We start from the raw sequence: 23,979 nt of genomic DNA, 5'->3' as shown, positions 1-23,979 counted from the left end.
GCAACATTTGTGGCGTTCAATTCAAGGTCAAGCACATTTTACAGTGAGACTGTTCGTAATAGGCTTTATGACATAAGACAAGCACTTTTCAACTGCAGCCAAATCCCCCACCTGCGCCCGTAAAACATGTATAATCTATCCTTTCCTGGGTTTTGTATTAAAACTGTCTCAGTATTAAATCCCAGACACCTAATTCCAAGCCTTACCTTTGTAATATTGCTAATGAGCCTTTAAGCCGCGAGATCCCCTCTTTCCGCTGCGTTCCACGTTGCCTTTGATCGTGGCGATCCGTTTCCCAGCATCCTCACGGGGTCCGTGCATACTGTGTTACTTTGTGCATGGTGCTAATGCTAGAAATACTTATTCACGTCATTGTTTTTTCAAATTCCCCTGGGGAAAAGTTACTTGCATGCCAAGACAGTCTTTATTTAATAGACTTTTCTATCTTTAAGTTACTTTTGTTAAGTCAGATTTTGGTGAAAACATTTTTTTTAGTGTTGCTATATGATCTTTTTTTTTTTTTTTTATTTGTTCAACTGCGCAGTCCAACCAATAGTTGTGCAAATGTTTGCTTTTGGTAAATAACAGTATATGAGCAATATTTAACTGTGCTCACGCTGCAATTGTTTACGTTGGTGCTTACAACTTATTTTTGTAATTTGGCAAAAAAGTTGAATGTTTATTGCATCAGTTTTATCTCATACTCCAACGTGAGAGAGCTGAATAACAAGAAACAACACAACAGAGAGAAATGTTGGTGAATTCTGTGTGAAGAACCCCATGGTGAGTTAGGGACTCGTATTAATTAGCAAGTGCATGCGCTATCGTACACCCACATATAAACATTTGAGTTGGATACAGATAAAAAAATCAGAAAATTATCACACAAACAGAAATAAGGAAACAAAAATAAACTGTAAATACTTTTTTTTTCTTCATTGAACTCTCGGTGGCTTCTCTGATTGTTTTTTTTGTGCATTTTTCAACGTGTGTAGCTTTGTTGAAGTGACATGATTGGATTCGTAGCAAGAATTTTTACAACGGTTTGTGTGAATTGAGAATCTGTATATGTGTATGTATGTGTTCATATATATATTTATATTTTGGGGGGGTATTTTATTATTTTATGACTTATTGTTTATTTTTTTCCTTTTTTCTTCTTCCTTGTTATTCATGGGTAAACAATGCGAGTAACGTGATACACTCATGGTACTTGCTCAATAAGCTTCGCTCCAAATGAGTTCAATATCAAAGTCTGCGGTGACGCAGCCTTGTTTGTGTGAGACTTGCAGCGCTATGCAAAACGAGGCTGTGCTCGGAAAGCTGTTTTGTCTGCGCTGAACGTGCACTTGTACAGTGTGAGGCGATTCGCTCTCCCCTGCCTCTATCCGCCACCCCTCCCCCTCCCCTCATCGCTAACGAACTCGTTCTGCCAGGCCTTACCTCGGGCGGCCTTCTGTAATTATTCCCCAATGCCACAAGCCGGTGAGATGGGCGTCTGTTACACACTGTGTGCCGAGCTAAGAAAAAATACAACTGCGGGGCCATTATTTGTCAATCAAACCCAGGGCCAAAACAAAATGCAGTCTGCTATGAGCCGACTTATTCGTAACATCATTGAAAACTGTCAAGGCCAAAGAACATTTGTATTGATTTCTGTAGTTACTGATTTATTTTTATCTTCCCTTGCTCGCTCTGCAGCAAAAGCCTTTTATTGTTCAAAGTTAAAAGCTACTTCTGTATTTATATATGATAAAGGCACATGTGGAAGTGTAAATGACCTAACATCAGAAATCAAAACAATTTATTAGTGTGCATGATTCAGGATTTAATCAAGGAATTGTGATTGTGAAGATAACTTAATAGTCTTCAATTAAAACGCGGTAGGACCACAGGCCTTGGATCAAATAGCATTTGAAATCAATCTTATTTAATTGCAGCCTTTACTTCCACAGATTTCGTAAATGAATCAAACATCAACATATGCGGGCATCGCCATGTTTGATGTAAGGATGTTATTGATCAGGTGATAAGATGCGCCTGGTTTTCTCTAAACATTGCATTGCACTCGCGCTAAAGACTTTCTTTCATCAGACCAAATATTTTTCTTTCAGCTTCATTTTGACAAACAGGAAGGCTGCCAAGTGCCTTATAGTAGTAAAATAAAAAAATAAATAAATAAAAACTCTTATGTAAGCAAAACAATGGCCACTTTGAATGTATGCCAGACTTATTGGTTGAAATGGATATCTGGGTTGTGTATGCAGACATGCCAGCGATCCTAAAAGCGTTTCAAGTAGATTTCCATCTAGATTTGCACTCTGATGAGGCACAGACTCTTTTGTCATCATTTGCAAAGTTGGCAGATGTGCGGGTGATACCCACACAGCAGGGAGGGCATCCAAAGTGGCTGCCGGCAGTCTGTTCAAAGTTTGACTAATGTTAAAACCGCTGAGTGTTCTCCTTTTTAGCCTTTTTAGGTTTAAGGTAGACATCTGGAGGTGATAATACAATAATTGTCTTGGATTTCTCCTGGTGCCATCTATTTTAAAGTAAAGGGGTCATACACTTCAACCTGTTTGTCATTTTTTTGCTCACTTCAATAGGAGCCAAGTACTGCAAAGGCCACTGACAAAATCCCAGCTAACAACGTAATGTAAAAAAAAAAAAAAGTAAATAATGCTAATCACATTTTTCCTCTTTAAACAAACCATGCACAATGAGCTTGTTTACTAGTGTATCCTCAATCCATAACACACATTATCACATCAGAGAGATAGCTTGTGGGACACGCAACTAATTAGAGCGACCCACAAACATGATCAGCCTAGACTTAGAACTTAGAAAAGACTACACATGCTTGAAGAAGCTTTGAAAAGCAAGCAACCCAATGCTTATTAGTGGGGGGAAAAAATAGAGGCCAACCCACTGAGTGTGCGAGAATGCTCTCTGTCTTATCTATCATCACTTTTTATGAATTTAAATATTCTAATACACAGGAAGCAAAATTTCAAGGATTTTATCTAATGCCTACTCCCGCCATGTAGTCTCAGTATAAGACAACAAATATAACACATTAATAGAATGAAACCTTGTGTCGGAACAACCAAGCTCTTTGTTTCTGTTAACATTTCTTCAACCCTCCCTTTGTTTGCGTCAGTGCTATGCAGTGTATTTTGTTTTCTTTCTGGCTGTAATCTTCCAGATTCGTTGTGTCTGGTGATTTACGCTCAGCAGCCATAACATTAGGTAAATCAGATCAATCTCATACGTGAGGAGGGTGGCCTGACTATCATCAGAGTGGTGGAAAATGAATGCTACTCTGGACAGAAATAAATTTGAAATTGCTCCCATCCATCTTCTGTAGCGCTTATCCTCACTAGGGGTCACGTACTTGCAAGAGGTGAGGGTGGAGTGGGTGCCTGAGGTGAAATTAAGGGGTGCATTTGATCAATGTATGAATGAAGACAGTGACAACTGGCATTTAAAATTGTAACTCTTGTCAAAAAAAGACTTGCATGAATATTTGCCATGGAAACGAACACAATACAGTCCACTTATGTATTCAGCAGTACCTTGGATTGATTATTAAAACATGTGTATGGCAATATTGTGCTTCTCTCACTTCGATTCAATCAGGGGAGTGATACTCTCTGACCACCTGTAATATTTTATAACTAGAAAAATAAATCTAACAAACTCCTACCTGATAAGAGCAAGAAAACATGAGGCCAGGGGTTGTTAGTGAGTGCTAGACTGACTTGCCAGTTGCAAGGTCTTTCAATACAGTAAAACCCAGGTCAACAATGGTACCCCAACTTTCATCCGGGGTTCTTACAGGTGTATTGTAAAAAAAAAAAACACAGCACATTTTACAAAACATTTTACAAAATCAAAGGAGTCTCGGAGACTTAAATGTATTTGCCGGAGAAATATAATAATACAATAATCAAATAATTAAAAATATATATATGATATAATATGTGCTTAGCAAGCGATGTAGTGGTGTGTCAGTTGCAGAATACATTACATGAGTATGTCGCCATGCAAATAGAGGAGGTCTACTCTATAGGCTACTCCAATGACGAGATAGATCTGAGGGTTCAACTAACACTCCTGCATGAAAACTATTTGGTGTTGTAAAAAACGTCATTGCAATGTGTTTGTTTTCCCAATGAAAGGCAGAAATGATAATCGAATACCAATCATCGATGTCAACTCTTAATAGCAAACTGACGTTTGACTAGATTGGACCAAACATTTTTGGAATGTCCCGAGCTAACTCGGATTCCTGACCAGTTTGCCCAGCGGTGTGACTAGAGCACAATGTTATTGCAGGGGACTTGTTTATGAAAGCCAGCGGACCAAACGATCAAATGAAACAGATCGCAGAGGGGATATAGCTCTGAGGCTCACTATGTGGTAAACATTTCTTTAATTTATTGCACATAATATTATTCTTGTCACAATTTCGGGCTTGTATTTCCCACTTCAGCGATTACTTAAAAAAATAATAAGAAAAAAAGCTTTTGAGTGTGGCATCAAATATGATGCTGAGTGAGCTGGATTTTTTTGGCAAGCTATCTTTCAGAACATTTGGAGGTTATAAAGAAAAAAAAGCTGTAAAGAAATGTCATACTATATGCACGAATAATATCTGCTAACAAAACACTATATACAAGAAGCAATAACAACCAGGAAAGTAACAATACTCTATTCACCGCCAATATTAGCATAGTAAAGAATAGACTCAGGGCTGCTGTAAAATGCTGCCACATACACGAAAGAAAGGACACACAATGCCTATTATTCTACACACTTGCTGTTTGTTTGCTGTACTCCACTCCTATAGTTGTTGTTAAATTCACTGTTGTGGTTAAGAAAAGTTAGAATCTGTCCATAGCGGATTCAAGCACGACGCAACCTACACAATCAGTGGTGGACATGGAATGTAGGAATACAGCACCAGCATTGACGCTTAAAAGATAATCTTGCAGGTAGCATTGCAAAAACACTCTTAATAATGTTGCCAGTCGAATATGTATTTATTACATTTATTATATTATTATTTATTATATATAGAGCGGATGGAAATGTTGTCACTTGTCATTTGCAAGCAGATTATAACAGAGCACAGCAAAGAACGACCCTAATTATTCTTCACCACATAAAGGTTTTGATGTCAGCGGCTACAAACAGGATATTAAAGGAGGCATCAAGCGGGGGCATATCAGAGGCTAATAGGTGAATTTGTACACTGACTCACGGTCAGAAATGCAAAATAAGCAAAAGATCAATGGAGTGCATCTTCTAGGCTGTATGATCAAAAAATAAACACACCTTAAAAGAGGTCCACTGAAATAAAATGCAATACTTTCCATTGTATTGAAAAAAAAACAAAAAAAAACACCATTGCAGCATTTGTTGTCTGGTCTCAACTTGTTGCAAATTAGTGTAATAAATGTTTTTGGTTAAAAAACAGTTACAAGTTTAAGTGAAAAGTTTTATGGAGAATAATATGACTTATAGATGTGCATTGCTCTTCCCTTGAAGCAGCTGCTTGACTTTATGGCACGTTCAATATCGTTTCTTCTTCTTGTTAAAAGGAAGCGCTTAATCACAGGACATTTATTAGGTATCTTTAAAAATATAAAAGGACTGTGGTCCTCACATAGCCCCATTATGGTTAGAGATGTTATAAAATCTCATTGTTAAATGCATTTAAAATCAGAATGAAAACAATATTAAACATGCTAACCAATAATTTGTCACTCATTGTGTGCTGTAATTATTTAAATAGAATTGGAATATGCTCCAAAGTTCTTTTCGTAATGGCGAAATCAAATATAATAAAATGGCTGCATAAGTGAGAATAGTTGTCCTTTTAATGTTCCATCAACATATTAAGAAGCATCCAATTATATATAAAAAAAAAAACTAATTTACAAAGCTTCTTCTGTTACCCCCATTGGAGCTGTTTTTAGTACTATTAGTATTTGCAAAAAGCATATTTGAAGACGAGCGTGAATTACAAAAATAAACGTAACAACCAAAACTACCTTTCCTCGTTAAGCTCATCATTAAAGCTACCAGGACATCTTTGAAAATTAACGCTTACACTTAACGAGCCACAAAATTCATAATTGGTGATTTGATTGCGGTATTAAAAAAGAAAGAAACCCTGCTTTCAGATGACAATGTTTTTAGTTTGCTGTTAATACATTTCGCTTTATCATCATCACAGTAAATTCCTGTGTGCAATTCGAAACCTAGCGAGCAACGATTGTGGTTTTAGATGGACCTATCAACCAACCTTTCTGCCTTGGTTGAGCTTGTTAAAGCTCACAAAATTGTCTCGTGTGTGCCAAACCTTTGTTGTCTCACAAAATCACTTTTAGCAGCAGAAAATGGAAAACACAAGTGCTCTGATGTCAGGTCAAAGGTCACACCCTTTCCAACAGTTTATTTTTGTGCCATTGCAATATTTTGAATTATTAACAGCGAGTGGTGGCCATTTTTTATTCCACGTGCTACTTCCTTCAGGGCTTTGCTAGACTTGCCTAAAACATTTTTTTGATTTGTTTGTTTTTTTGTCCAGTTTTGTCACGTGGGGTCAGCACTTGGTCGAATCCTCTTGAAATGTGATATTTTCTCTTACAAGCTCACCATTTGCGCCTCAACGAGAGACACCTTCTGTCTTCACAGTTGTCTAGCTCGATTACGCTGACAGGTTGGTGGCAGAAGATGCTGCTTGATTTATTAGGTGCTCAAGGTTCTAGTGGTGCATGTCTGACTGCCATCGTCTTAGAAAGACATTTAGCTCCTATCTCATCTCCCCGGGATTTCATCTGGAGGCAAATGACAGACGCTAACGCAGTAATCAATGACATTTAATACATTTTAACAGCACAGGTTCATGCATATGTAAATGAAGAGCCACGATGCACAACAGGAAACAAAATGAAGAAAAATATTTTCAAGCAAATGGGAATTTCAACTAGCTTGTTTTCAATTGCGCAATAAAATAACATCACATTTAACAGGTGCAAAGTGACTGAAATAAAATCTAATTCCTTGGCCAATGCATCTTGATTAAGAATTTTGATTTCTTCTTTTCATAAATAAAGCAAAAGTCATAAAAACATGGTAACAGAAAAATGAAGAGACAATTAATACAAAAGAGGCAAAGACTGCAAATTATTCAAGCTCACGCATGACCATTGAAGCACTTTGTCGTTTCTCGTCGAAAACTTCTCTGTTTGGAACCGCCATTCAAAGTCAATTGTGTCTTTTTGGACAGAAAACTGACATTGTGGTAAGCTTTAAGTGCTGCTCTGCGTTTTTCAGTTTTCATGCAGAATAATTCCTTAGGGCCCCCGCACTAAAAGCCATTAGCGCTCCCAGCTCGGTGTAAAACTTGCATGACTCTATAAATATTTCAAAGCAGTGGATTGAATTTGTACTCTGATAAAGGATAAGATTTGGATGAACAGTACTTCCGTCGAGTCAAAATGCCACCGTACTGACGCTGATGTTTATCCAAGCTTTAGGAGAACATGAAAACGTCCTTCTCTAAGGGCGTGTCATTGCAAAACGTCATTTTCATAGGGACAGATGGTTATCAGGGAAAGCCATTGTATCCTCTAAAATATTAAGGTAATCATTTCATTTGCGTGGAACAATGACATCTTTAGTTCATGCAGATGCTGGATTTCAAAATGCAACAGAATAGACAGCACGGTGGGTAAAATAAAAAAAAAATGAAATAACTCCATAACTGATTTCAATTCACACTGGAAAGAATATTTAGCAAGGTCTATTACTTTCCTAGGTTTCACTGTTAAGGTTACCTCTGGAGTCAAAAAGACGAGGAGCGGGAGGGAGGGAGTATGTCATGCAATGCCAAAAAAGTGAAAGGCAGGAGGAGGGGGCAGGCAAATAGGGATGTGGGAATCCAATCGCCCCGTGCAAGGACAAATTATCTGAGCAAGGTGCTCAGAGTCGGGTGTTTTCAGCCACTAATTGATAAGAGCCTTCTATCTTTAGCAGGCGGCAGCGTAGGGCTCAGGACATCAAAACCTTGGCTGTGGCTGAAAGGCGTGCCGCGCCCCCACTCCCTCTTCATCCTGGGCCATCCAGGGAGGCTAAAAGTCACAATGTTACCTTGCCAGCAGGGTCACCTCTTTACTTTTCGGCTCCAAAAGTGGGTTTCACTTCTGTGCATCAATGTGTCCGCTGTCCCCTTTTTTCTCATTAATTGCATTAGAGGTCTGTTTTGAAAAATCCCACTGCCGCTGGACAGCGTTGGTCAATCTAGTATTGTATTTCTAAAAGTGTAATTTTCTGTTGGTTGCAAGTTAATGGCAAAGTTATAGTCACACACCAAAGTTCCGAATGCAAAGACGACAGGGCGGCTTGTTTTGAGGTCACAGTATTGATTCGCCAAAGAAGCCCTGGAGCCCAGAAGTCAGGCAGCTTGCAAACTGACCTGAATTAGACTGTTAAATCGACATCTGAGTCCGTTTAATGAGCAAACTGTAATCCACACTGATTACTCCTTCTGGACTTGGATTAATTACTTCCTTCTTGAATGACAAACCCAAACAATTTACCATCAGCATCCCATCTTGGAAAATGAATTCAGACTTAGTCCTTTACTTGTTGATCGGATTTTCCTTTATTATAAAATAGAATACATTGCAAAACAACTTTATAGAGTATACTTCACATCAGCTGCAGATGTTAAAAAAGTGCAATATGGATGGATGGATGGATGGATGGATGGATGGATGGATGGATGGATGGATGGATGGATGGATGGATGGATGGATGGATGGATGGATGGATGGAAAACCCTGTAGAATTGACAAATACGATGTGACTGAGGAATTTATAATAGAAAGCAAAAATGAATCAACATTGGTGAAGAGGTTCAGTAATTATTATAATAGAGATACCATTAAAATGTATATTTATGTTGCACTATTTACCCAATTTAGAGTATCATAACAAGACAACTTACTTTGTGCCGTTCTGGGATAGTTTCCCATTGAATGTGAATTGCCCAGCCTTGTAAGTGGCTCTTAGACCTCCATAAATTCGCCCCCCTCACACTCACCCCAAATAAAAAAAATTGTCTCAACAGCGCATAGCAATCTCCAGAAATGACATATTTCAGTCCTGCAGCATGTGCTGCCACTCTGTGATTAATAGGTCGACATCAACATCATTCACTCCAAGTTACATATCATATGCAAAAACACTCAATGGCCTTTCTTGGGTGGGTTTGTGGGCCAGATTGAGTTGAAGACCGCCCATCACCACAAATCATCTCAGTGTCCTTCAGACTCTACAGGATGCGTTTAAATCATAGGTTTAATAGAACCACAGGCTCCAGACTCTTTAATATTCAACTATTGGTGGTCCTGTTCCAAACTTTGCCATTCACAAAGACAAGTCAGAGTGCAAAAAATGTCATCTAAAAGTAAAGCTGTCCTCTATTTCTTTTTGGTTGTTTTGACCAAAACTTGACGCATTCACACAAATACATTGACAATGTTGTCAAATGCTTGCATTAGTATTCTGTCAGGACACATCGCCCTGGCTTGTAATACATTAAAGTCACCAGGGGGTACCCCCCCTGCAAAGTAGACAGCAAAATTGGCAGGTTTCAGGATACAGTGTATTTTAGAACGGAAAAAATGTCCTAACTTTTTTGGAGGTATAATTCGCATACCATGTGCGGTGCCAGACTGCATTAAAAAAAACTAGTGATAAGGTAAATATATTCCCAACACCTACCAACTCACAGCAAAATATCCCACATCAGGGTCATAGTTTTTCATCGTGGGCTGATTGTGAAATGTGTGTGTGTACTATGTGTTTAGGGACAGGTACGTTACCACCTTGAATATTGAGCCAGGCAAAGAAGCCCGGATGCCCTTGACTCACCTTGCAGGTGCTGCTGAGCTTTTATGAGGGCTATAAATCATGCTGAAGCTTCTATTTTTTTTTTTTTATGTTTTTGTTTTGCAATGTATTGACGGATCAAGAAAGCAAATGTAGGGTACATATACTGTGCACAGTAAACAAGCTAATGAAATTGAATAAAACTCAACAGGATGAATGGCTGTTTGGTTGTCACGTGTCAGTCAGGGGAAAAACAATTGCACATTTCCATTTGAGAGATTTTAAAGATTTATGCATGACTGCTCTATTGGATGGTGAATATCAAACAGACTATTATACTGATTATTTTTTTTTTCTTCCTCAAGGAAGACATTTTGATCTTTATTTCATCAAGAGACGACGTGCAATCAAGTTTTTTTTGCGAGGTTTCATCGGCACCTTCCGTAACCGACGTGCAGTTTTCTCAGTAATGTAAATAGCAAAGTCCCGCCTCTCTCCACTCAAACAACACTTTAGCTTCCTGCAGGCAGCGCTCGCTCATATATTCATGTATTCATGTGTTTATCACAACTTGGCGGATTGCATCGCCTTTTTCTCTGTATAATGATGAGTGAATGCACTTCTGCGCTGCAATGGAAATAATGATGAATCCCATGAAAATGCAGATATATTTGATATTTTTTTTCTGCACCAGAGAAGAAGCTGAGGAATTGATTGAATTGCAGAAATAAACTCCAAATTGGGGTTGTTTTCCAAAACTGGCCGCAATACCTTGGAGGCAAACGCAGACCCAAGTTTAATTAAGATGCAGAAAAAAGGTCTTCTTCCAAATGTCTGTGAATTTTCCTTGACATTCTTTCTGTGTCCATACGCTGAGCTCACGTGTTCGAATACGAAAATGTATCTCGACGTGACACGATTAACAGTTGAGGCACACGTTTGATGTCAATTTATCAACCCTTGTGGGCAGTCACATTTCGCTACGATACTATCACGAGTGTACAACGTGGAATATTTTTTCATCAACCACCTGCTGTGTCTTTGTGTTCTTCACCGACTCAGTAGCTGCAAAGTAAAAGAGCGGCGGCTCAATGCTGCCAAGCAGAGAGATAAGCACAACGGTTGAGGGGGAAAAATGTGTCGACTGAGAATATGCGTATAAATTACTGCTTGATTTGCCTTTTATCTTAATTCTTGTTGAGAAGAAAAATGATTCCTTAAAGTGGCATTCAAATGTCCACTCAAAGTAATCATGGCGTTATTGGATATTAACGAATGACGAGGAATAGGAGTTCGAAAAATGTGAAGATGAAATGGAAGCGGAAGAGCTAAACATGGAGTTTGCATAAATGACTTAGATACCGAAGATATTGACGATGTGATATGTTGGATTGCACACAAAAATACTGTGATAGCCCAAAGAAAGAATTCTTTGACTACAACAATCCAGTGGCCATTCAAGGGAAGAGCTTGAAGCAATAAGCCACAATTGAAAAATGTGTGGAAGCTGAATCATAGACTTCCTTGGCATAAATTGAAAAGTAAACACCGCTGACCGCAGCGCAATGGTGCTATTGTTGATCACACAGCATGAGTTGACAAGTCGGAGCAAATCATTTTAGAAGCGTTTCCATCCTTGTTTTTTCTTTTTGGACAAGATCAATATTAGTTTGGAGATTTGCAGCAAGACAAACACATTTGCAGCTTAAACAGAAAATAATGAATGCAGTGGGCTTGAGTACAGACTGGCTTTTTTTTCCTCAGCAACATCGTGCTACAGATGTCGCAAAAGCTAGCAACTTGGGAGTGCTTCAGGGCTGCTCTGTTTGTTTGGGGAAGCATACTTTATGACCATTTGGGAGCTTATAGAAAAACTAACTCGCATGCCCTGAGAAGACCACCAGACCTTGCGCAAGATCCACTCCCGTACATTATAATAAATGACATGTTTCCGGATAACATTTTGTACAGTCAGTGTTACAACACATAGGCTTGATAAACATATGTTGCCTTTGGCCCCTTTTGGCATCATTCCGTTTTTTTTTTTTTTTTTTTTTTTTTTCTGGGATTATTGTGCTTCTGCTAATGTACTGTCACTAATGCGACAGGACCCACTCCCCCGTTGTTGTTGGTTTTTTTTTTCATAGAGTTTGAGTCACCCTGTTAAGTCTGGGGTGGAGGAAAGGCAACATCGTATTCTCCAGTGCAGTGAGCATTTGGCTAAAATAAATTCTGAAAGGTTAGCTAAAGGGAAGTAAGTGTCAGCACTTGTGTTTGTTTGGAAGGCCGTATTATTTTGTGGTACGCATCAATGCTTATTACAGAAGCTTGAATCAGGCTACAGGATTTTTTTATGTTGCATGTTATCATTACTAAAAAGTATCTAGTTAGTAAAGTAAGTAGAACTTTTGTATTTATGAACTTTTAATGTTATTTATCTAGCAAATTTTCAAAATTTTATCAATTCAACGTCAAATCAATTATACAGTTAACTGCAGACATTCTAAAAAAAAGTCAATTTCAATTGATATTTTCTGTTCTCTATATTGAAGTTTTGTTGTTCTTGTTACAAGACAAGGAAAAACAGAACAGGAGCACTACAGTCTGCCAAACAGTGCGGCCATGGCCACTTGGGAATGTAAATACTAAATTAGTTTCTACTGTTTGGGTTGCCAAAAAACATTTTGTGAGTACATTAAAGAGAGACATTAAAGAACAGAAATACTTTTGAGCATGAAATGGGCGCAGAAGTTCATTTATCCATTGTGTAGCTGTAATACAAACATTGACTCACTCCAAATGGATGCTTTGAGATGTAAAATGGGGGAAATCAAATTATTTTATGTTGTACTTAATGGCTGCCTGGGTTATTAGTCTCTTTGCTTGAACATAATTGTTAGTCTGTAAAGTTCCCCACATGTCTCTGAACATGCATGAAAACATGAATCAGCAAGTCGGATCAAAATATCACAAATAAATGGTGTGCTATTTTTTACTATCTATAGGAAATGGCTTGGTTGGTATCGGTACCTTAAATAAGTTTTTTTTTTTTTTTTTGCCACAAGTAATACGTTGAGTCTCATAATCAACTCCAAATTCATTGTTTGATGTTCGGAGCCCCCAATTAATTTTCAAGTGCTCAAAAGTGAGTCCCATTTTGCTCACTGCAATAGCATTGGCCTAATCTTCAAGTGTAACATCGAAAATGATTTGGACAGCTGAAGACTGATTAGGTTGCAAGCTGTGTGAGTGAGGACCAACCCAGCCTGTCACCAGTGATGAGTCTCAACAACAAAGTGTGGCAATATCAAGATTTTGCCATCTTAATCAGCCCCTTCATCTGTCAGCTCCTCCCTTTGGGGGAACGCTGGTGTCATTTGCAAATGCAAAAGTGGCCTCTTTAGCTAATGAATGTGTAAAAATTCTGTTTTACATGAATGTGGTTTTGTTTGTTCTTCCTGCCGCTATCCCAACAATAACAAAATCTGCTATGACAGTAGAAAACTATTCAACTTTACTTTGCTGTATTGCCTCTAACAACAGATAGTTGAAGTCAGAATTATTTTAGGGGGAGAGAATTAATTCTTAAAAAAAAATGTTCAACCAGAATTGTGTTTTAGATTTTTTTCTCTATTATTGAAATATTTTTGTTTTGTGTGTGTTTTATGAACATAGTTCAAAGGACAAATTAAACTTTTTTTGACAAAAAGAAGTCTGGACTATCCAAATTGTATAGTGTATACATTTTTGTCAGCTCAGCAAAATAGGAAATGTCCACACTGTAGCACAAGATGATCCTTGATAGTCTCTGAGACAAATGTTCTTTATCGTCTAAAACATTTGTTAACACACTGTATAAACCCTAAAATTACAATTATCTGCTTTGTAATTTCTTGTATGCAAGTAATTTAACTGCATAAAATTAAAATTTAATTAATTGTCAATTTTATTTTATCGTTTAGTTGAAATGGGAATAATGTCTGTTTAATGAAGTTCAGTCAATGGAGCCTAACGTATGATCGGCTCTATTAACACCATCTTTTGGAATTTAGGGTCATAAATTGGTTTAATTTTCTTGTTAATCATCTAACAAAAAATTGCTTCATTAGTGGACACAACTAATATGACATGAAAATAAGCTCTAGTCACTGACCACTTTGGGGAGCTCAAATAAAAGTTAAACAAACAAGGAGAAATCTGACAAAGATGCATTCAGTGTTTAAAAAACAAGACAGAAAAATAAATGAACCGTTGTTGTCTGCTAAATGGGTTCAAATGTGTGTCGCAGTTAACAATTACAAGGTCACTGATAAATTTAAATGCTCCAGAAAAAAAAAGGATTGATTGAATAGATTCAATGTCCCGCTCTGCTCATTAGACTCATTTTTCAGCTGCCTGAGGTTAATTACCACACACACACACGCACACACATGCACACAAACATACGCACACACACACATACATACACACACACACACACATTTATACACGCACATTCACGTACACACACATCATGCTGTTGTTCCACTTACATCATAATTACTGTGGTGAGATTGGGAACAATCTAAAGATCTTAATAGGAGGCCTTCTCCTATCAACCAGCCATGTGAGAACAGATACACACGAAGACTTGCTCAAATCACCACAACATCCCCATCAATATATTCTCCCTTCTGGTGTATTCCCAAATCCCACCCTCGCCTCTTTCCCAAGGTGGCAGCTGTTTTTCTGGATTGATTTCACTTATTTAATGGTAGCTGTGATAATGACCCCTTACACAAGGCTGATGGTGTCAAAGAAACATCTCAAGAATGAGGATTGGATGGGGGGGCCAGGAGATTGAGCAGGGGATGATATTGAAGAGGGCAGAAAGAAATGAGACCGGTGCACCGCTGAGGCACGAGTAAAAGAGAAGACGGCACGTACGCGGGCCTGTCTTTGCCTTTCTCAGCCAAACAAGGGCACTGGATACAGGATGGAAATGAATAATTATTCCATGGACTAATTCTTCCAGCGTGGCACAGAGAGCAATCTCACTCTCATTAGCGTCTGGGGGGGCTAGTTAGAATGAAGATCAAGAGGGTATTTATTTGTTTTGAGACTAAGATTTGGTAATAATATGGAACAGGATCAATTGCGGTTCACATTTTCATTTTTTCTTGTCGCAGGTTTAAATATATCATTTTTGGAGTTGTCTAGTCGGGCTGAATGGATTAATTGATGAGACAAGTCAACTTTACAACTACACAAGGTTAAAAGCTTGAAGTATACAAACCACATTTAAGGTGAGGGCGTGCCAGAGGGGAGGACGAGCAACAGAAAAGGCTTAATACATGTTGTCAAACTCAAGGCCCGGGGGCCAGATACGGCCCGCCAAATCATTTTATCTGGCCCCCAAAGACAAATTGTGTATCAACTTCATCTGTCAATACTAAAGTTAAAAAAAATTTAAAACCCCAGATATTGTTAGCAATTTTGTTACGTTGATCTTTGAAAAGTATTTGAACAGTTTTTACTAGTCTCCGGTTTCAAACTTATTCATGAGTTTGTCGACGGTCGTAAGGGCCCTCCGAAGGAAACTATGACTATGATGTGGCCTGCGACAAAAATTAGTTTAATACCCCTGCCTTGATACGTGGCCAACACCTGTGAGACGATGAAAACTCAGAATATTGGATTTTGCCCAACGCCAGCGATTATATAAATAACATTTGATACATTTGTCCTGATGGAACGAGTCCAATAGCCAGAGCCTGGCTTCCTAATAACAACTGTTACACACCAAATGAGTTGAGTTAATATCGTGACAGTCTTACAGATAATCCTGCAAACTGAAAGCAGTAGTGCATAACATGCTGTCATTGGCTTGTCGCTCTTCAACGCCTACGACAATGCGCAGCCAACCGTGCATTAGATCTCACACTGCAAATAGATGGAGCTTGTAAATCCCAGTCATGCACACATCAAGACATGAGAGCATCACTGACTGCAAGTGGAGTACAAATAACATATTTGTGCTCAAAATAATACAGTGGCACTGATTGTTATGTTGCAATGGTAATTTTATTTTTGAAAATATGGCAATTTTTTCAAAAATAAAACACAAGAATGATTTCCCACTCAAATATAAAAATATCTCGATTCACACATATTGGCTTTTTACAGTACAAAAGCAGACAGTCAGCCATCATTAAAATGTATCGAGAAGATATAATGGCAGTAAATATAAACAGAAGCTGAAGGATATGTTGAAGTCAAAAGCAGAGAAATAACCGGGGTTAAAAAAGCAACTTAATGGCAGAAAATTGCAGTTATTGCCATTGCAAAATTTCTCACTTGTTTTTAAAGTTACAAAAAAAAATCTAGCTGTGTTCAGAAATGTCTGTTTTGGTTATAATTTAAAGGAGGAATAAGACAATTATTAACACAGCCACTAGCATCGATTTATGAGGTTGTTATAAGGTTGTGGCATTGATGAAGATGCGTGCAAATTTAATTATTCATCCCCTTGTGTATTTTATCAATATGTCCCAACACCTTTGTCTTTAACAACTGCCCATTTGTATTTACTTATTTATTTTTCCCTTGGCCCGATAGCGAGACTACTTGATGTTTTGACAGTAATTACTGGCAACTATGCAGGCTTACTCACTGCAATAAATGCACACAGTGGCATTTTTAAGCAGCATTGTGGCCTAAAGCAACTTTCATGCCACGGGGGATTTGTCCAGTCAATACTGGGCTGACATTTTGAAGTCAAAACAGTCTTGCTGAACGCACAGGTGACAGAAAGTATTCAGCTCAGAACCAATTATCTTATGCTCAATGATTTACATTCATCTGGTTTTAATATTCAATATATTCTAAAATATATATAACATGTTCAAAAATATATAAAAATAATAATTAATTAGAGGAGCGAGTGAGTAAGGGTACCTAAGTTGACTTCTTTTCCTCAAAGGTCTTCATCATAGGCCTCAACCCACATTCGAACTACTAAACTCAGAACTGTGACACTCTACAAATTGTTTATCATTAAATTAACTAACAAATCCTAAATCTACTCAACTCAACAACTCGACTGAGTGTTTTGCTTAAGTGTATATATGTGCAAGAACAACAACTTTGCTGACAACCCCTCTCTATGATACATATTGTTTGCTCAGTATAAAATAATTGCTTGGACACAGCATGGAGTCAATGATTTTGCAGTAAGCTTCCCATTAAACTTGCATGATGGTGAGACGAGAAGCATGACAGGCACGGCGGTGTAACGGCTTCTCATCACTGACAAATATAAATTACTTTGTGATACGTCATTATACAAGCAGAGATGTCAGACTTTAAAGCCGAGATGCACATCTCACCAAATCATCGTGCATCAATGCCCTGCGGACACATTAAATGCAAACGTGTCTTTACTATATTGCAAGAGTGCAGACAATATAACTCACTAAACAATTGTTAAAGTCTCAAATGAGTGGTTTTAAGTGCAGTCCAGTCCTAACAGGAACATTGAAGAGTACTAAAGACAATAACACGGCTGACTTTGTTTGGCATTTGCATATCTTTTGCGTTTCCAGGATTAATTCTAGCTTAACAATATCCTGAATGGATTAAAGAGCGAAAAGGATTTGTGACATTTACATTATGCAGAGGAGCCACTTCGAGGACGGCAAAGTCCATTTAAGTTAAATTAGGAAAAACTAGCCAAAATGAAGCTTACATTAAAGCAGATTTAGTTTTCACCGTCATGTTAAGCTTTTTCTTGCTGTTTAACTCTGAAGGGTGACACTTAAAGGGGGGTCGCTATCAGTCATAATTAGATGCAACACCTCCCATCCGTTTATTATTGTCTTCTCTCCAAGGTGAGCTAAATCAACACGTGTGTAAGCAGTGAATTAATCGGTCACTTGTGTGCGAGCTGGAACCCAGCTGAAGGTCACTCGTCTTGTTTGGTTTCTTTGCTTTGTGCTTTCCTTAGACAGAGGTCATCACGCCGCATTGTTTTCTCAAAGGCTTCCATCAAAGTAATCTCTTCTGGCATTGATTACCTTGGCTCATTAACAAACCCTCCCAAGACACACACATGCGCACACGCACACGCACATCTATCTATCTATCTATCTATCTATCTATCTATCTATCTATCTATCTATCTATCTATCTATCTATCTATCTATCTATCTATCTATCTATCTATCGATCGATCGAAAAACCCCACTCTTTCAAAAAAGGTTCGTCAAGGTAGTTTGTGAAGGGCTCCCCGAATCGTGGCTGTCCAAACTAGAGGTGACGGACGTCACTACAGTAATCGAGGGGTTTGTCAGGTCTGTTAGCGTGGCCGCGCTGGAGGGGGGGGTTTTTTGCGCGCAAAAAAAAAAAAATTGAGCTTATTCTATATAAATTGGCTGATGTTATCGCACATTATTCCATTTTGTAGATCGATCTATCTATCTATCTATCTATCGATCGATCGATCGATGTTTAAAAGTGTTTAAGCCAGTGTTTAAAAAGACAAAGTTCAGCATCCCTTCTTTGGTGGTGAGGTAAACACAAATAACCTTTGTGCAAATACTGGCACAAATGTTGACAGTACTATCAGTGCTCCCCAAAAAAAATGTTGCTTATTTGTAACAACAGTTTATTATTAATTGAATATTTCCCTGCTGGTAATTTGGTTTAAAAAAAAAAAAAAAAAAAAAAAACTATTGAGTGATACTGTAGCTGGAGGAATTTACACTAATAAGATCCAATACATCAAAAACTCAAATGACAATGCTCATTTTGACACGGCTTACTTGAAAGAAGTACAGACTGTTTTGCTTCTGGTTCAGTTTTTTCTTTTAGATGATTATTTTTTAAACACTGGCACCCTATCGATCGATCGATAGGGTGCCAGACCCCCCCGGCCTCTTTGACGGCCACGTCTGGCCCATGTACTTGAAACACAAGAACATCAGGGTCGATATCGATCGATCGATCTATCTATCTATCTATCTCTTTATGCATCCATCCATCCAGTCTTTCTAGTATCTATCTGTCCATCCGTCCGTCACATCTTATACGTTGCGAACACAAATGACACGCGCAGTGCGCATGTTCATCCAAATTGGTACTTCTTCTCAAATCAATAGTGCCCATGATTGCTGATTGCATTGTGTGTGAAATGCAATTGAAGGCAACTCAAATCAATTCTATTTGTCGATTCAGGAAATTACAAGTGTCATGAAAACCCAAGACCGTAACAAGATAGGGACAATGTGCTACATAGGTTTGTTTAAAAGGAGATTGTTTATATTTTCACGCCCCCGCCCCTTTGCAGGTCAGACCTCTGCAATACATTATATGGCCAGCAGGATGCATTCCACCCGTCCGCAGTCCTATACGAGGTCACTCGAGGATATTCGACATGTTGGGGATTGGAGTGTTTGCCACCATTAGTGTGCTTTGTTGTAATTGCAGCACCATCACCATGCACATTTGGCCGCTACTGTCATTTATTTTAGACATGGTGTATTAGTCAAAGCCCTGCCTGATGACAAAATGTAAAAAAAGAAAAAAATCTATTCTATAGACTTTGATGCCTCTTTGGAAGGTGTGGGTCATAAAAGTCTTGTTAAATTCTGGAACAGCCCGATAAGCATGACATAGCTCAAGGAGAAATAAATGGGGCTGGGTGAAGATGATCCAGAAATATAGGCCCAAATAGAACAGGTAGAAGAGGCTCAAATATGCACCAGCATTGTCTAGGGGCAGATATTTTTAGGCCTGTGAGCCACAGTTCATTGGCACTTCCAAGAAGGATTGTTGGACCACAGCATAGGACAGTGAGACAACGGGGGAGGAAAGCAAGAGTGGAGGTAGAGAAAGCAATAATACATTGTCATTGAGGAAACCTTCAGTGTCAGATAACCACCGGCACAGACTGGTGCATGACACAAGCCCACTGGGGGTTTGACACACACTTCTTAATTCTGTAATGATGCTACCGCTCTTTTGTGACCGAACCCACTTATTTCCCTCGGCCACTATCATCAAGTGTTTAACTCTTGGGACGAGCCACAGAGATATGTGTCTCAACATTTCAAACACCATCACTGAGGAATAATTGCAAGGACCGTGTTGGCCAATGCGAGCTTGATGTCTGTCTGCCTCCTTCTTATCACTGTTTGACTGTTTTACAACATTGAGCTACCCTATCTTTTTATTTCAACAACGGCATCCAGTTAAAAATCAAATTTTGCTCATTCACAAAATAAAAATCAATGCTACACATCTCGGGAATTTATTTATTTATTCATTCATTCATTCATTCATTCATTCATTCATTTGTTTGTTTGTTGTTACAGGACTGACCAAGGCTGAACTAGATTCTTATTTCCGTAACATATCCAGTGCAATAGCAGAATTTGGGGAAAACTTTAAGATTATTACATTGTGGAGGGATTTTATTTAAGTGATCAATTTGTAAAAACTCAACGTTCTTAGTCTTAGTCTTTATGCCATGGAGAGCAAGGAAATAGCAGCTGCGTCATTTTCAGATTGACCGTTGATTGAGGTTTCAAAGCATTGTGGAAGACTTAAGGACCTTTCCACATCCTGAATTCAATAACAACCGTGTCGGGAAAATCAATTGCTTCCACATCTGTCATCCCAAAGTGACAGGAACAGCTATGTTAGTGTTAAGGAGGCAGCTGGCAAGGTATGAAGCCCTGCTCATTAAACTCACCCTCATGTCATAGCTACGGTGGTACCTGCCATAAACCGGGATCATGTGAGACAGTCTTATTTTAACTTTCCCACTTGTTAGCTTGTTCAACATATCCTGACTATTCCCCTCCCGACTCTTGAACTGCTCATCATATTGGCAGTATAGAAATTAGCAATCCAAAGTATCAACTAGAAAAGTGAATGGAAGTTCCAGAACGGTCAACTTTAGCACAACTGCAATTAAATGGAGGTAAGTGCGTACCAAACGGTATCTCCCTAGAATGTTCATTACTTTGAAATCGACAAAATGTCACATCTGCCTTAATAGTTGTTAAATGTGGCTCAGCATAACACACACTTGTGGGTCAATCTATCGGTCTGGTCAGACCATCTGTTTTATTCCCACAAACTTTAAACACCCTTGTTCCACCATGTTCTCATCACAACAGACCAGGTGACAGGCAGTGACGTGGGGCAATTAATCAAACAGTCATGCACCATTAGAGCGGCGCAAGTCTGGCCGTGGTCAGATCTCTGTGGGCGGCCGATCCTATTTTTGGCCTGTCGGGTGAAAAAAGGTAGTCGCCGGTGCTGTGACAAAGCAGAACCTTCGTACGACTATCCCCATTGATAAGCCTGATCTGATAGTCTGCTTGTGATGAAGCGCTGGAATTTAACTCATTCAGTGCCATTGACGGTTATAGGCGTCAACGATATTAAATGGGTTGGCAGTGAGTGAGTTAATTGCTGAAGTTGAGGGTCTTCAAAGTCACATCACAGATTTGTTGTAATGTATGCTGAGTGAAAAGCTTGGGGATCTGGCCTCAATGGCCATCCTTGTTGTGAATATACTAATTGTTTTAGCAAAAGTTGTCAAACAAAGTGTTATACTGTGTGTTGACAACAAAACAAACAGTAATACTGTAAAACGTTAAAAGACTGGAAGTCAAACCGAACAAATATTTGTTACGATGTTTGATTGACAACAGAATGACAAAGTGGCAAACTTCAAGATGACTTCCTGGATTATGCACAAACCAATTGAAAGGCACATGGGACACCAAGGACAACATTCCGCCACTCGTGATCATCCTCGTTATATTTCTCCAACAATGCCCGAGGGGCTCATTTTGACCGATGCTTATGAGAAGTGAGGCCCCCGAAAAAATGTGTGTGCGCAAAGTAACCCTCTCACACAGACTGTTTTGCATCTAGTTTACCATGCTAATCTCAAATGAGGATTATTCGTTCTGAGCACGAAGATTCCCAGATGTCAGTCGGGGCTTATTTTTCTATTTAAATGTATTCTAGCGCCGGAGCCAGCAAGCTTGGAAAGTCGTTCATTAACATGCCACAAAATGATTCCTTCTCACTTTCTTCCAACGGGCAAAGCATTTATTTGTCTCAAATAGCCGCAGTAAAACAGCACAGTTTTGATTTTTCTGTCAGAATATGGATCATTTTATTTTGTTATATTTTATGGATGCAAAAAAAGCACACGCACCGCTTTAGAATTACTTCGAGACAAATGTCTAGTTTAGTTTCTCTAAACATGCTAAAGCACAAACATTACGCATTGCTGACACATCGCTACGACTGCACCGCACTGTATATTAAATAGTTGGCCAAGAAATTGGGAAGAAATGGATATTGGAAAACAATGCCCGGAGGTGGCAACTCTAAATTTCCTTATCAGAAATACATTCTGTTCTGTCGCACTGCTACATTTTTATAATTAATGTCTTCATTAAAACACTTGTGGGATTGGGAACGGGTCACTTTTGTCCCAATTCAATCAAACCGTCTAATGCAATGAGGACTGAAAATAAGGCCTGACAATAAACGCCTTGAATGGTTAATATGGTTACACGTTACACGGCCGTCACTGTCTTATCGCCACTTTTCGGGATGTGAAGATCTCTGACAGTGCTCAAACTCAGATTAAGTGTCTTGCGGCTGAGGAGAAGGCCCCGATAGCTCATTTCTCTCGGGGAAGCTGAAAGGAAAAGAAGTTTTCTTCATCTGAAGCGGGACAAGTCACTTTGTTTTTATATGTTCAATGTCGTTCTTCCAGTCTCTCATTGGCTAATCAATGAAACCCAAGAGGGCTCATCAGGCACCAAGAAATGTCAGCCAAAAGCTTTTGATCCGCTGACCTTCATCCACTGCGCTCCAGCAAAAATACCGTTGAGAGTGATCCATGTTTGCATGCTTTTAATGGGCCTCGGAGGGCCCGCTTGAAAGTCCTTTGTTTCCACAGGGTCAGTTCTCTAACTCTTCGGCCTAGCCTCAAAAGGCTTTGGAATATTTCCTAACATCTCCCCCAAGATTCATACATCATCGTACATATGACAGTAAACTAAGAGGCTTATTAGTATTACATGATGATGTGATTACTTGTTAATCGGTATAGTAAAATACTGATTATGCTGGAAATGGAGCATGGGTTAAATATGGAAATCTTCTGACTTTAATTCCTTCAAGCGAGGCACCAAAGCGTTAAGACATTTTGCTAACCTTTGCAGAAAGCGTGTGAGAGCGCTAACGAAACGTAACTGTTGTGTTTTCAACTACTTGACAAAACGAAGAGATTAAACTCAGCCAGATGACCGCAAAAGATGCCCGTTAATGTTTATTTAAAGAGCACATGCATTTTGCGTGGGGGAAGGGGTAGCGATGTCCTCACTTGTAATGACATTCTGGCCGGGAGTGAGAAACTTATTTGGCTTTTTGAGACAACAATTTATCTTAATCCGAGGTGACCTAAATCCACGGCATCGCCCGCTCTAGCGTCTTTTCCGTTAAAACAGAATCTCACACTCCATCCTCCCCATGTAGCATCCCTCCCTTAACCGTAATTGATGACGCTAACCTTTTCATATTCTGCTGTATTCATTCATGGCCAGAAGCACCTCCGACACGCTGTCCATGCACAAGTGTAAAAAGTCACGTTGGCCACGGCTCACAAGCCAAGATGAGACAATGTTCAAAAAGGCTAATCTGTAGTCACAGCAGAGATCTTGACAGTGTGAACGGGTCTGCTGGACAAATCAGAAAAATGAGGACAGTATAGTCACTGCTCATGCATTTGTTTGAGAATTGTGAAAATGATGCAAAGAAAAAAAAAGGAGTCAAAGCGAACAAATGAGCCGTGTTAATTAGGAATGTCCAATTTCTTTATCTAGGGAAAAAAGATGAAGATGTAGTTGACTATGTTCTTGCTTAAATCAGCTCTCACAGGAAAATGAAGTACGGTATGTTACATAGATGTTGAGTACATGTTCTAATTTAAGGCTTGGAATACTAATGAGGCAATGCGAGATTTTTCTGACACGTACTGTAGTTCTATTATTATTA

The 23,979-nt window shown here is 38.9% G+C and overlaps 1 long non-coding RNA gene across 2 annotated transcripts in view; it reads left to right on the top strand.

Annotated features, from left to right (window-relative positions):
• The window catches only part of LOC147059654 (uncharacterized), a 63,195-nt gene that overhangs the window by 32,020 nt on the left and 7,196 nt on the right, over window positions 1-23,979 (top strand). The gene's annotated exons all lie outside the window — the stretch shown is intronic.

This window comes from Syngnathus leptorhynchus, chromosome 3, assembly GCF_054491065.1.
Source record: "Syngnathus leptorhynchus isolate UIUO chromosome 3, UIUO_Slep, whole genome shotgun sequence".
In the NCBI taxonomy this organism is placed as follows: Eukaryota; Metazoa; Chordata; class Actinopteri; order Syngnathiformes; family Syngnathidae; genus Syngnathus; species Syngnathus leptorhynchus.
The sequence above is the reverse complement of the archived record's forward strand: the minus strand, read 5'-3'. Positions and strand labels throughout refer to the sequence as shown.